This window comes from Bos indicus x Bos taurus, chromosome 7 (assembly GCF_003369695.1).
Source record: "Bos indicus x Bos taurus breed Angus x Brahman F1 hybrid chromosome 7, Bos_hybrid_MaternalHap_v2.0, whole genome shotgun sequence".
Taxonomy (NCBI): domain Eukaryota; kingdom Metazoa; phylum Chordata; class Mammalia; order Artiodactyla; family Bovidae; genus Bos; species Bos indicus x Bos taurus.
The window spans coordinates 76307294-76323246 of NC_040082.1; the positions used below are offsets into that span (position 1 = coordinate 76307294).

Genomic DNA, 15953 nt, shown 5'->3' on the forward strand with positions numbered 1-15953 from the left:
GGGAAGAGGCCTCAGAAGTTCAGAGAAGGCGAGTATAAATTAGGGAGCTAAAACCAGACAGTGGCAACATGACTGATAAATGTTCTCCCTCTCCTTAGCTGCTAGGATGGCCACCTAATTTTGGGTGTTATCACAACTGAGTTTTCCTCTCTGACTCTTAAATAGAGACTGGGGCTGTACAAGTGAAACAGGTGATCTCTGATACCTGATACATTGTGTTTTACCTTGTATTAACAAGGTGTTTTTATTCTTAAAAAAATTTAAGAATTTGACAGCATGTGGGACCTTAGTTCTCTAACCAGGGGTCAAACCCATGCCCTGCTACAGTGGAAGGCAGAGTCTTAACCTCTGGGCCACTGTTGGAGATATGTCTCCAGGACTTGGAAATGGCAAACCTGAAAGAACAACACTTGGACAGTCTCTGCAAGGACTGACAAGTTTATTTCTGTAGTCAAACCTTTTTATAGGAGCAAGGAACAAAGAGCTTAGAGCATACAGCCAGCAGAACATGTACAAGGCTAGGATATAATCAGTAAAAGATACTTCAAGGAACAGCACATTCTTAACGACCCATGTATTTATCCATGACCCATTTTCTCAAGTATCGTCTTTAATGTTTAATTGTTAAATCTAGGTGCCAAGCATAGCCAAAGGCAGGAAATGTTCTTCAGCAATCAGTACACAATGCCTGTGTACTTCTGGCCCTTCGCCATTTTCCCACGGACCTCCTCCTTCAAGGCTATTTTGCACTGTGCCTCCCAACATATCCTCCTTTTGTTTTTAGTTTAAGCATGGCAGCTGTTAGTTGGACTCTGTCGTAGGAGGCACGGAGTCTTGAGTAGAGACATCTGTATAGAATTGTGTAGTGCCATACCAGATAGGGTTCCTACTGTAACAATAGATATTAGACTAAGAATGCCAGCAATAATCCATCCTATTATGCGCCTTGACCTCCTTAAGCCATATTTGAGCAAAACTGAGAGAAATAGTCAGTCCATGGTTCTGTTAGGTTAACAGGAAGCCACAAATCAGATCTTTGCCTGACTATTGCAATGTTGACATAATGATATGAAATAGTATGGTTTAAACACGTATACAAGGCACATGCTGTACAGTTAACAATCTTAGCCAAGAGATTTATATCGAAGTTACCTACAATAAACATGTACGGGAGCTGCACACAAGATTGGGTATAACCTGTACTATCGTATAAAAAGGTATAGTTTTGAGGTTTTTAAGGCTTTCGCCGTCTCATACACATTGGCAAAGTGCTCCAGTGCAGCAGGAATCTTCCACACATGCCATTCCTCAGGTCCTACGCTAGGGGTTCAGACACTGACGTTTTCTCTTCGGCTTCTCTATGGTCATTGATGAGACCCTTCGCGTCAGCTGCATCACCTGTCGGGGGAATCTGGTCTTGGGGTCCTTCTCGGTAACGGACATGGCGAAGTGGAACCCAGATTTCTTCTCCATCTGCAACTACAAGACTGTAACCTCTGCCTAGGAGTCATAAGATTCCTGGCAACCATTGATTAAACTGCTTATACCATATTGGTGTGTTGGCTTCTAACGGTTTCTTACTGTTTTCCTCTGCAAAATGTCTGTCTGCACGAGTATCAGAACTATCTTTTAGTAAATTTAAAAAATTTAAGGAATAAAGAGTTAAAGATAATAACAATTGAGGGTTCATAGGATAAGAAGTGTATCTCCTCTTCCATATTCCCCCTTTCTGTTTTAATAAATGAGTTTTAAGAGTGCGATGGGTTCTTTCGATAATTGTTTGACCCTGGGGATTTTAGGGTATCCCCGTGATGTGTGTTATATTCCATTCCATTAGAAATGAACGAAATGAGTGAGAGGTAAATGTAGGCCCATTATCTGTTTTTAAGACCGAAGGTATTCCCATAACAGGGAAGGTGAGTAAAAGTGTGGAAATGGCGTGTTTGCTGGATTCTGAAGAGACAGGCACTGCCCATATAAAACCTGAAAATATATCAACTGAGACAAAAAGCAAAGAAAACTTTCCCAAGGAGCAATGAGTGAAGTCAGATTGCCAAAGGGAGTTAGGCTGTTGCCCACGAGGATTAACTCCTGAAACTGTGGTACGTAAGTGCAGAGGAGCACAGACATCACAGGATTTAATGATATGTCTCGCTTCAGTGAGGGGAATATGGTATTTAGAGTGCAATCTTTTAGCATTGGTATGAAGATTAGTGTGTTCGTCCATAGCAGATGTAAAGATAGGAGCTATGAACTTATCAACAGCATCATTCCCTGCTGCTAGGGGGCCAGGTAAACCTGAATGAGCACGTATATGTGCAATGAAGAAAGGTTCCGTATGTGATCGAATTAAGGCTTGAGTCTTTGAAAAGAGAATATATTAATTCTTCATCTAGGTTGTATAAAAAGGCAGTAACAAATTCGGGGAAAAGGGAAGCAAGGTATTTGGAATCAGTACAGACATTGAAGGATGATGGTTGAAGAGACAAAAGAGCATATAAAGCATACAGTTCAACTCTTTGTACTGAAGAATAGGTAGTGGGTAATTTCTTTTGATATCAGGGCCGAAAATCCCAGCTATGCCTTTCTTGTTGCCATCAATGAAATAGGTAGGTGCATTTGAAGTAGGCTGGGAGGCTATGATATTAGTTACTATAAATTTAGTAAATTGTAGGAAGTCCCATAATTTTCCTTTTGGCAAATGGAATGAGATAACATTCTGAAAGTCACTTAATGCTATTTGCATGGTCATGTTATACTGTAAGGCAATTTGTAATTCCTTTTTTGTCAAAGGGACATGTATTGCATATAGATCAAATCCAGTTAAGGTTTGTACATGGCTCCTTCCTGATACAATTAGTTGTCCTATTTTCTCAATGTATGATACAATTTTCTTTGACTGCTTAGTATGTAGATATACTCATTCTATCAGGCTGTTTTGAGCTATGATTGCAGTAGGTGAATGTTTGGTGGGGAATATATATAAATAGATCAGTTGGGTATGGTCCAGCCGAGTTGAGAAAGATTGTTGAATGTGTTTTTCAACAAATTTTAATTCTTCTTTCCCTTTTTTTGTTAGCTGTCTAGGACTATTCGGGTCAGGAGGTCCCTCTAAAATTTTAAATAAATGTTGTAATGCATAGGTGGGAATGCCAATAAATGACCGAAGCCAATTAATATCTCCTATCAATTTTTGAAAATCATTTAATGTGTGTAGAGAATGCACAGAGATTTGAGTTTTTTGAGGTTTTATCTTAGACTCTTCCATAATATGTCCTAGGTAATTAAAGGGTGCTTTCAATTGAATTTTATCTGGTGCAACAAGTAGGCCATGATTTTGAAGAGTGGTGGTGACTTCGTCATATAACTGTTGTAAACAAAGTTCAGATTCCATGGAAAGGAGTATGTCATCCATATAATGAATTATGAAGGCAGTAGGATATTTATCTCTACTGGGTTGTAATAAAACAGATATAAGATATTGGCAAATGGTAGGAGAGTTCATCATCCCCTGAGGTAAAACCTTCCATTGAAATCTTTTAACAGGAGCCATGTGATTTATAGAGGGAACTGAAAAAGCAAAATGTTTTATATCTTTAGGATGCAAAGGTATAGTAAAAAAGCAGTCTTGTAAATCAATAATAATTACAGGCCATCCTTTTGGCACCATGGAAGGGGAGGGCAATCCAGGTTGTAAGGGCTCCATAGGAATCATAGTATTATTAATATTTCTTAAATCTATCAACATTTGCCATTTTCTTGATTTCTTTTTTATGACAAAAACGGGAGAATTCCATGGGGAAAATGAAGGCTCTATATGATTTTCTTGTAATTGCTCATTTACTAATTGTGTGAGAGCTGCCAACTTTTCTTTAGTCAGGGACCATTGAGGTGTCCATACTGGGGCATCAGATTCCCAATCGAGAGGCAGCGGTGTTAACTCAATGGCCCCCATCAAAAAGCCTTATTTCGAGAGATAGTGGCTTTTGTTTGTTCAAGAAAATCCCTTCCCACAAATTAATAGGAATACTGGTAATATATGGTTTGATGTAAACTACAATTTGATCAGGACCATAAGCTTGTAAATAGGATGCACTGACGAAAGTTCATGTAGCATCAGCCTCTCCTACCCCTAACAGTCTGGAAGGAGCCATAGTCTTACCCAATTCAAGGGGCCATTCTTCAGTTCTAATAATGGAAATGTTGGCTCCTGTATCCAACATACCTGTGAAATTTTTTCCCCGTATCTTTAGATAAGCATAGGCTTTTGATGTTCCTTTAATAAGGTAGATAGTGCGGCGGTAAGGTTGGTGCTACTAAAACCTCCCTGCCTAATTTTATCAGATGCCCTCATTGATTTGACATATGGCAAAAGTAATAATTGTGCAAAGCATTCCCCTTTTTGTAGATATACATTTCTTAATTTTACGACATTCACCATGACATGTATCTCTCCTTCATAATCTTCATCCACAACTCCAGTCAATACTACTAAACCTTTCATTGTACAGCTGCTACATCCCAAAATTAGTCCAATTGTTCCGGGTGGGATTGGACCATAATATCCAGTGGGGATTTTATGAGGATTGTATAATTTTATTAATTCCATATCATAAGGACTAGGTATATCAATGCAAGCACTCTTAGATGTAGCTGCTTGCAGTGTCATAATGTTGGGTCCTCCTTTTGTAGTGGGGCTAGAGGATAGCCCCTTTATTAGTTTCCCTGTTGTTTTTGTTGTGCCTCTGGTGTCAATGCATTTCCATCCTTATCGAATTTGGAACGACACTCATTCAACCAATGGAATCCCCTTTTACACTTTGGGCAAACTCCCGGGGGCCTTTTATTATTAGAAGTAAGATTATTTTTAGCTGTTTGCACTGGCATGCGGCATTGTTTTTTCATATGGCTGGCCTTCTCGCAGTTAAAGCATTTAACACTGGCAGCCTTTTGCACATTGAAAGTTTCTAGTGCTGCTGATTTTGCTCTATGGGACATAGATCTGGTATCTCTACAAGCTTTCAAATATTCCATAAGAGAACCAGTTTCTCAAATTGGTCTAAGCATGGATTGACATTCCTCATTAGCATTTTCAAAGGCAAGTTGTTTTAAAATAATATTTTGTAAGATTTCATCTCTGATAGATTTTTCAATGGCATCCTTTAATTTTCCTATAAATTGGGCATATTTCTCCTCATGTCCCTGGGTAATCTTGACAAATGAACCATCATCAACCTTTGCCCATGCTCTGCAAGAAATTTCTCTAATGAAATGCAACATCTGAGGGGTAATATTATCTAATTGCGCAGTCATATCAGCCATGGCTCCTGTTCCAGTGAGTATATCCTAGGTTAAATTGGCAGGGTTACCATGAGATTTCTGGTCAATCATCATTTGTCAGGCCTCATCACCAACCCACATTTGCCACTGAAGTAATTGTTGAGGATTTAGAAACATCTTTGCTACTTGAAAAAAGTCATATGACATCCAATGATCAGCCCATCCTCTGAGGAATTCTACACAGTAAGGAGAAGTAGGTCTATATAGAGTGCATGCTTTCTTAAAGCTGGGCAACATACCAAAATCTAGATTAGCCCAAGCATTCTGGCCTTGGGCAGGCTGATCAAACTATATTGGGAAAGTGAAAGTGCAAGTAGGCATCTCCCAAGGAGGTGTGAAATGATTAGTATGAGCAAAGTTAGCAACTGCTAACTTTAACTGCTAACTGTAACTCTGTTACAGACGGGGCAGAAGGAAAAACCTCAGGTTTGGGCTGTCCGTTGAATGAAATGACCTCTGGTCTAAGTGGCTTCAGTTTTGACATATCCTGTATACATACGTCTCCAAGCTATTTTTCCAGTGATTGTGTCTGATTAAGCATAACATTCTTATATTTCAAAGCACCTTGCATATCTTGTTCCTTAAGCTCATATTCATGTAAAGACTGAACAGTTTCTACTTCCAAATCAACATTATGCCCTTCAATCTGTTCTATGATAGCCCATATGAGTGACCATGTAACCCACCATTGAGGGGGAATACGGACTCCTTGCCGATATGTTAGCAAAATATTATTCTTAACCCTTTTCCATATGTCTAGATTGAGCGTCCTCTCCTCTGGGAACCATGGATTATGTTCCAGTAAAATATGATAGCAGTCATTCAACTGATCTTTTGAAACATTAACACCATTTTGTTTCAGAAAGTGATACATTATAGAAATGAAAGGAATCTTACTGCTATGTTGTCCCATCCTGCTTACCTCTTTCTGCAGGGCTCGCCGCTTTGTTCAGTCGTCCTTCAAGTCCCTGTTCGGCCGCCACTTTTTGGAGATATGTCTCCGGGACTTGGAAACGGTGAACCTGAAAGAACACTTGGACAGTCTCTGCAAGGACTGACAAGTTTATTTCTGCAGTCAAGCCTTTTTATAGGAACAAGGAACAAAGGGCTTAGAGCATACAGCCAGCAGAACACATACAAAGCTAGGATATAATCAGTAAAAGATACTTCAAGAAACAGCGCATTCTTAACAACCCATGTATTTATCCATGACCCATTTTCTCAAGTATCGTCTTTAATGTTTAATTGTTAAATCTAGGCGCCAAGCATAGCCAAAGGCAGGAAATGTTCTTCAGCAATCAGTACACAATGCCTATGTACTTCTGGCCCTTCGCCATTTTCCCACGGACCTCCTCCTTCAAGGCTATTTTGCACTGTGCCTCCCAACAGCCACCAGGGAAGTCCTTTAACAAGGTGCTTTTAAATTCTTGCTCTTTACTGTAAATTAATTGTAGTTATTAATGCTTTGGCATTGGCTTGAATTATCGTGTTAGCTGTGAGAAGATCATTCAGAAAGGGGTTTTGTTTTTTATAAAGGTTACCCATGACTTCTCCCTGAACTATCTCACATACAGTATTAGACACAGGTAATTGGTACATGGGCTTCCCTGGTGGCTTAGCGATAAAGAATCCTCCTGCCAGTGCAGGAGATGGGAGTTCGATCCCTGGGTCTATAAAATGCCCTGGGAAGGAACCCACTCTAGTATTCTTGCCTGGGAAATACCATGGACAGAGGAGCCTAGTAGGCTAGAGTCCATGGGGTGGCAGAGTCGGATATGACTTAGCAACTAAACAACAACAAATCAGTACCTGATTTTGCTCCATGACTGAAAAAAATAGTGCCGTGTGCAAACGTGCTTTGTGCCAGGGGCTCTAACAAAGCCTAAGCTATGTTTTAAATGTATTGTAAGTGGCTTGGACTGCAGAGGAATAAATTAAGATGACTGTAAGGGGGATGTGAGTCCAGCCACATTCCCACCTCTCCTGCCCTTATGCTGTGTCTGTTGCAAGTCAGTCCACTGAGGATGTATTTTTACCTCTCAGAACTGTTCACAAGCTATTACAGTATTTGCAGTAATGAAGGACAATACAGGATACTTCCCCTCCCTCTGAGTATGGAAATGTGTTAAAATGTACAGAGGAACTTCCTTGGCAGTCCAGAGATTAAGACGTCACCTTCCAATGTAGTGGCTGTGGGTTGGATACCTACCCGGGGAGCTAAGATTCCACGTGCAAAAAAATGAAACGTAAAACAGAAGCAGTATTGTAACAGATTCAATAAAGACTTAAAAATGTACAGAGACTTACTGAATTTGTCATAAATGTTGAACTCTTAAAAGTGCTTTAGAGAAATCATGACCTGGTGAGCAGTTTCCATCTGCCTTCAGAAAAGGGGCTTAGCCGTTTCTTCACTGGGCTTTTTTTTTTTTTTTTTTGAGTCAGGAGATAAGTAGCAGTAATGCTGTAATTCTGTGATACTGAGACAAGAGCAACAGTAGTCTAGTAGTGAAATAGAGGGAGTCTAGAAAATTCTGGAAATCTTGGTAAAAGAACAGGATTCAGGATCCTAGAATCCAGAAAGCCACAGAATCAGTAGCAGTGACTTCAGCAAGTGATTATGGAATCCAGGATAACTGGAGAAGGCAATGGCACCCCACTCCAGTACTCTTGCCTGGAAAATCCCATGGATGGAGGAGCCTGGTGGGCTACAGTCCATGGGGTCGCTAAGAGTCGGACACGACTGAGCGAATTCACTTTCATGCATTGGAGAAGGAAATGGCAACCCACTACAGTGTTCTTGCCTTGAGAATCCCAGGGATAGGGGAGCCTGGTGGGCTGCCGTCTATGGGGTCGCACAGAGTTGGACACGACTGAAGCGACTTAGCAGCAGCAGGCTGCAAAGGAGTTCTTGAAGATTTTACCTGTTTTAATATTTTTAACCTTAAAGTTGGTCTGTGTTGAGAAAAGGTGGTCTCTCTCTAGAGTGGAGGTTAATGTATGGGGATTTATGCAGTGGTTTTCAAATCATGGTCATGGAGCCAGCAGCATGAGTTTCCAGGTGATTCTGATACTCGTTCAAGCAGGAGAGCCACCTGTGTATACACCTTCAGTGGATCCCACCCATAGGTACGTGGGACTGTCAGAGGAACTCTTGGTGAAGTGAGATGACAGCTTGGTTTGTGAGCTCTCTGGTAGTGAATGAGTTAATAGAAGGTTGTGTTTCTGTGGCTAAATTTGTCCACATATTTAACAGCAAAATTTCTTTCTCTAAAATTCTGGGAGATGGCTTGTCACTTCAGTAGAAAATACTCCTGAAGCTAGGAAGGAAAGTTCTGACTTAAAAAGGAAAATGAAAAAAGGGTGATTCTGGGAAGAAGCGGCAAGACACACACCTGACTGGTTATTAGTTGACAGTATGAAAATCACTGTGCCCCAAAGAAAACTTATTCGATGATATTCAATGAAATGTTATCCAAATGAAAGCATTTTAAAAAGTAAATATGGATGGATAATTACCACGAAATTGTTGAATTTCAGTAAAGGCAATTTTCATTTGTAGAAATGACATTTTTAACTCTGTACCAGTTCAGAGGCACCATCAGCAGGCAGAGTAGTCATGGGATTTTTAGTCATTTTTAGCCTTGGATCAGTTATGTAAAAAGTCTAATGAGAATCAAACGGTATGAAGGCTCTCTTGCAAATCATTATATGTATAACATGTTCTTCCCGCTAAAGTTAATTCATTTGGTGAATATAAGGAATTCCAGTTGGATTATGGAATCTTATGAATATTTTCCTTCACCAGTGTAACCAGAATTTAAGTGGCTGCCATGTGGACAGAATAGTATTAATGTTCTCATTCTTTCTCTAACCAACAGTAGAAAGTATCAGCCACATTCTTATGAAGGGTGGATAAGGTTTATTATTTTATTTTTAAAATTTTCTTTATTTTGATAACTTTTTGTTTTATATTGGAGTATAGCTGTTTAACAGTGTTGTGATAGTTTCAGGTGGACAGCAAAGGGACTCAGCCATAGATATACATGTGTCCATTCTCCCCCAAATCCCCCTCCTATCCAGCTGCCACATAACATTGAACGTAGTCCCATGTGCTGTATACTAGGAGAAGGAAATGGCAACCCACTCCAGTATTCTTGCTTGGAGAATCCCAGAGACAGAGGAGCCTGGTGGGCTGCCGTCTATGGGGTCGCGCAGAGTCAGACACGACTGAAGTAACGTAGCAGCAGCAGCAGCAGCAGCTGTATACTAGGTCCTTGTTGATTATTCATTTTAAATATAGCAGTGGTACATTGTTGTTGTTGTTCAGTCCCTAACTTGTGTCTGACTCTTTGCGACCCCATGGACTGCAGGACGCCAGGCTTTGCTGTCCTTCACTATCTCCCAGGGTTTGCTCAGATTCATCTCCATTGTATCAGTGATGCTATCTGACCATCTCATCCTCTGCTGCCCTCTTCTCCTCTTGCCTTCAGTCTTTCCCAGAATCAGGGTCTTTTCCAATGAGTTGGCTCGTCACATAAGATAGCCAAAGTATTGGAGCTTCAGCTTCAGCATCAGTCCTTCCAATGAATATTCAGGGTTGATTTCCTTTAGGACTGAGTGATTTGATCTCCTGTTGTCTAAGGGACTCTCAAGAGTCTACTCCAGCACCACAGTTTGAAAGCATCAATTTTTCAGCACTCTTGTTGATGGTCGAACTTTTACATCTGTATATGATTACCAGAAAAACCATAGCTTTTACTAGATGGACCTTTGTCAGCAAAGTGATGTCTCTGCTTTTTAACATGCTGTCTAGGTTTGTCATAACTTTTCTTCAAAGGAGAAAATATCTTTTAATTTCATGGCTGCAGTCACTGCCCTTCATGGATGACTGTCCTTCATGTAGTCACCCTTTCATGGATCACAGCCTTGTCATGGCAGAGGGGCTTCTATGACTTGAAGCTACCAGCCATGCCATGTAGGACCACCCAAGATGGATGGGTCACAGTGCAGAGTTCTGACAAAATGTGGTCTGGTGGAGGAGGGACTGGCAAACCATTGCAGTAGTCTTGCCACAAGAACCCTATGAACAGTATGAAAAGTGTGTGCATGTCTGTCCCAAACTCCCTTCATTCTTGAAGGGTGAATAAGATTTTTCACTACAGCATTACACCGAAATGAAAAGGATACAAAATTAAATGCAAACAAACTTTACCTCAAGCAAAACTCATGGCTTTTGGAAATAAGAGTCTTTATATGAATAAAGGAGAAGCCATATGTAAAACTAAGAATATCACCTTTAGGAGTGCCCTACGTTTGAGATATGAGGCTCTTAATTTTCTAAAATTACCCCTTCCTTTGTGTGGGTATTATCTGCTGAGCTAATGGTTTCTCATTGAGCATTCTTTTTGAATGGATAGCTCCCCTATCAAGCTATCCTGGAATGGTGAGGACTGAAATTGATTTTGAGAAGTATGGATATATCAGACATTGCTGAAAAAAGAATTCTCAATTCTTCATGTATCCACTTTTTGACTTATTTTTCCGATTATATGTGAGTCACTTTTCTAAACAATTGCCTTTTGAATCTTTTTAATAAAATGTACACTTTCTGCTACTGGGTGTCTAGAAAAAAAATGGAGTAATATATCTTCCTCGGGGTTCTGAGGATTCTTTTATGTTAATATTCTTTTTTTTACAAATGAAGCTTCAGGATAAAAGTCCATTCAGCAACATCTGAGGGAAATAAATAATAAGCCAGAGACCATATTTAGAAATGTGATCAGAAAAGAAGGCTAGTGTTTAACTTAGGGATCATTTAAGCTTGTGGAATATGAAGTTGTTCTAGAATTCTGGTCATATGGAAATACATATGTACATTATGTTTAACATATATATCTAACTAGGCAATATGACCTCTTCCCATAGCAGGCCAAAATAATTATGGGAAGAAAACCTTCATTATATTTTTTTATTTTTTAATTTTACAATATTTTAATTACATAATTGAACCACATGCATTTATGTAAATTGAATGTAATATCTGTGATACAATTTCTTGTATTAAAAAAAAAAAAGAGTTCCATAGTTATTTCTGTGTAAATTCTCCATGAGAACTTTTTCTCCTAAACAACATATCCATTCTTGAATATATTGATTGTACTTTCCTATTAAACTTACATGCAAGTATTAGATCACTTATTTTTTAGTTTTTAAAAATTGGAGTGTAATAGCTCTGCGAGGTTGTGTTAGTTTCTGCTGTACAACAGCTTGAATCAGCTATAAGTAGACATATCTCCTCCCCGCCCCCGCCGCCTGTCACACCCTTCTAGGTCATCCCAGATCACCAAGCTGAGCTCCCTGTGTTATACAGCAGCTTCTCACTAGCTATCTATTTTACACATTCATTATATTTAAACAGTTGGAATATGTGAAATTAAGACTTTGGAAGGCAATATGTGGGAATAGACATTAAAATGAGAGGAGGAGGAGCTACTATTTCAAACTTAAGTCACCCAGTTGTGTCTGACTCTTTGTGACTCCTTGGACTGTAGCCCGCCAGGATCCTCTGTCCATGGAATTCTCCAGCCAAGAGTACTGGAGTGGGTTGCCATTTCCTCCTCCACGGGATCTTCCCAACCCAGGGATCAAACTCATGTCTCCTGCATTGACAGGTGGATTCTTTACCCCTGAGCCACCTGGGAAGCCCCAAGTGTTTCTATACATTATGTCATATAATACTCAAGAGGAGCTTCAAGGATAATATCTCCATTTTACAGATGAAGTTTGGAGGGATCAATAGTATCCTCAAGATCATGGACTAAAAATAGGGATTTATTTCAGAAATCTTAACAAAGATCCAAATCTGTGGTGCTGGGATGGTAAAGTCCAGGCAACCCAGAGCCCTGATGGGATTAACAGTTGATGAAAATATGTGTACTCTGACCTTCGCTCTTGCTCATTTACTAACTTCTCTCAATGCTGTTATTTACTTTCTGAGTTTACAGATAAAATCCTTGGCCAAAGAAATTATTCAAAGTTGGTGGAGAAAAAGTTCAGTATTCAGAATAGATAAGTAACTCTTACTTATCAACAATTTATCAACAATCAACAATAAAGAGCCAAAAACCCAATTAAAAATGGGCAGATAATTTTGAATAGATAGTTGTCCAAATAAGATTGACAAATGCCAATAAGCAGATGAACAGATGCTCACCATCATTAGTCACCAGGGAAATTCAAGTCAAAACCTTAATGAGATACGTATTAGGGATGTGGAGAAATTGAAACCCTTATTCATTTTGCTGATGAAAATTTAGACTGGTATAGCCACGGTGGAAAAATTTGGCAGTTCCTTAAAAAGCTAAACAGCTTTATCACCTGACCCAATCATTTGACTCCAAGTTATATACTCAGAACTGAGAACATGAGTGAGTGAGTGAAAGTTGCTCAGTTGTGTCTGACTCTTTGTGACCCTATGGACTGTAGTCTGCCAGGCTCCTTTGTCCATGGAATTCTCCAGGCCAGAATACTGGAGTGGGTAGCCTTTCCCTTCTCCAGGGGATCTTCCCAAGCCAGGGATTGAACCCAGGTCTCCTGCACTGCAGGCAGATTCTTTACAGTTTGAGCCATCAGGGAAGCCCAAGAATACTGGAGTGGGTAGCCTATCCCTTCTCCAGGGGATCTTCCTGACCCAGGAATTGAACCAGGGTCTCTTGCATTGCAGGAGGATTCTTTACCAGCTGAGCTACCAGGGAAGCCCCACTGAAAACATATGTTCACAGAAAACCTTGTACGTGAATTAAAAAAATTATTTTTTTATTTGGATGGGTCAAGTTATAGTTGTGGCACATGGGATCTTTATTGTGTCCACTCACTCTAGTTGTGGCACCTGGGCTTAGTTGCTCCAAGGCATGTGGAATCTTCTCTGACCAGGGATCAGACCTTCCTCCCTTGCATAGCAAGGCAGATTCTTAACCACTGGACCACCTGGGAAGCCCCTATATGAATGTTTATAGCAGTATTATTTTTAATTGCCCCAAAGGTAGAAACTCAAATATATATATCAACTAATGAATGGATGAAGAAAATGTGGTATGCCTATGCAATGGAATATACTCCACCATAAAAAGGAAGAGGGACTGATATCTGCCACAATGTGGATGAACCTTGAAAACACTATGCTAAGTGAAAGAAACAAGTTATAAAAGGCTACTTATTCTATGATTTCTTTTATATGATCTATCCAGGATAGGAAATTCATGGAGACAGAAAACAGATCAGTGGGCAAAAGAAGGAAGTGGAAAATGATGGCTTATGGGTATGGGTACTCTTTTGGGGTTGATGAAAATGTTCTTAAATTAGATAGTGGTAATAGTTTGCACATTCTCCCAAATATACTAAAGACCAAATAATTGTCCTAAAGGAAATCAGTCCTGAAAATTCACTGGAAGGACTGATGCTGAAGCTGAAACTCCAGTACTTTGCCCACCTGATGTGAAGAACTGACTCATTGGAAAAGACCCTAATGCTGGGAAAGATTGAAGGCGGGAGGAGAAGGGGGCAACAGAGGATGAGACGGTTGGATGGCATTACCGACTTGATGGACATGAGTTTGAGCAAGCTGAACTAAATGAATTTTACACTTTAAAAGGATGGATTTGATGGCATATTAAAAAATAAATAATTAAAATATTTATAGCTCCCCAGATAGAAAAATTAATAAAACCAAAGGCTGCTTCTTTGACTAGATAAATGAGATTGATCAGTTCAGTTCAGCCACTCAGTCGTGTCCGACTCTTTGTGACCCCATGGACTGCAGCACACCAGGTCTCCTTGTCCATCACCAACTCCCCGAGCTTACTCAAACTCATGTCCATTGAGTCGGTGATGCCATTCAACCATCTCATCCTCTGTCATCCCCTTCTCCTCTGGCCTTCAATCTTTCCCATCATCAGGGTCTTTTCCAATGAGTCAGCTCTTTGCATCAGGTGGGCAAAGCATTGGAGCTTCAACTTCAGCATCAGTCCTTCCAATGAATATTCAGGACTGATTTCCCTTAGGATTGACTGGTTTGATCTTCTTGCAGTCCAAGGGACTCTCAAGAGTCTTCTCCAACACCATAGTTCAAAAGCATCAATTTTTAATAGCGCTCAGCTTTCTTTATGATTCACCTCTCACATCCATTCATGACTACTGGAAAAACCATAGCTTTGACTAGATGGACCTTTGTTGGCAAAGTAATGTCTCTGCTTTTTAATATGCTGTCTAGGTTAGTCATACCTTTTCTTCCAAGGAACAAGTGTCTTTTAATTTTATGGCTGCAGTTACCATCTTCAGTGATTTTGGAGCCTCCCAAAATAAAGTCACTCCATGTTTCCATTGTTTCCCCATCTATTTGCCATGAAGTGATGGGACCAGTGCCATGATCTTAGTTTTCTGAATGTTGAATTTTTCACTTTTTCACTCTCCTCTTTCACTTTCATCAAGAGACTCTTTAGTTCTTCGTTTTCTGCCGTAAGGATGGTGTCATCTGCCTATCTGAGGTTGTTGATATTTCTCCTGGCAATCTTGATTCCAGCTTGTGCTTCATCCAGCCCAGCATTTCACAATGGTGTACTCTGAATATAAGTTAAATAAGCAGGATGACAATATGCAGCCATGACATACTCCTTTCCTGATTTGGAACCAACTTGTTGTTTCATGTCCAGTTCTAACTGTTGCTTCTTGACCTACATACAGATTTCTCAGGAGGCAGGTGAGGTGGTCTGGTATTCCCATCTCTTGAAAAATTTTCCAGTTTGTCGTGATCCACACAGTCAAAGGCTTTGGCATAGTCAATAAAGCAGAAGTAGATATTTTTTCTGGAACTCTCTTGCTTTTTCAATGATCCAACGGATGTTGGCAATTTGATCTCTGGTTCCTCTGCCTTTTCTAAATCCAGCTTGAACTGTCTGGAATTTCATGGTTCACATACTGTTGAAGCCTGGGTTGGAGGATTTGAGCATTATTTTGCTAGTGTGTAAGATGAGTGCAATTGTGCTATACCAATTGGCATTGCTTTTCTTTGGGATTGGAATGAAAACTGAACTTTCCCAGTCCTGGCCACTGCTGAGTTTTCCAAAGTTGCCTGCATATTGAGTGCAGCACTTTCACAGCATCATCTTTTAGGATATGAAATAGCTCAACTGGAATTCCATCACCTCTGCTAGCTTTGTTCGTAGTGATGCTTCCTAAGGGCCACTTGACTTGCATTCCAGGATGTCTGGCTCTAGGTGAGTGAGCACACCATCGTGGTTATCTGGGTCATGAAGATCTTTTTTGTACAGTTCTTCTGTGTATTCTTGCCACCTCTTCTTAATATCTGCTGCTTCTGTTAGGTCCATACTATTTCTCTCCTTTGTTGTGCCCATCATTGCATGAAATGTTCCCTTGGTATCTCTAATTTTCTTGAAGAGATCTCTAGTCTTTCCCATTCTCTTGATAGAGATTGTTAATCTCTAACACGTGTGTTGGGGGAAAAGAAATTAAATAAAATTAAATAAGATACAGAAAGAGAATGGTCAAATAAATAGACACAACAGAAATATAAAAAAATAACAACAAATTACAGAAAC

General features: G+C 39.9%; 1 long non-coding RNA gene across 1 annotated transcript; it reads right to left on the reverse strand.

Moving 5' to 3' along the window:
* Nucleotides 1-422: 422 nt before the first annotated feature.
* LOC113895577 lies at nucleotides 423-6401 on the reverse strand. Its single transcript, XR_003511874.1, has 2 exons — nucleotides 6263-6401; nucleotides 423-1473 (listed from the first exon to the last, which is right to left on the reverse strand). It is a non-coding gene; the product is annotated as an uncharacterized LOC113895577 (long non-coding RNA).
* Nucleotides 6402-15953: the final 9552 nt, after the last annotated feature.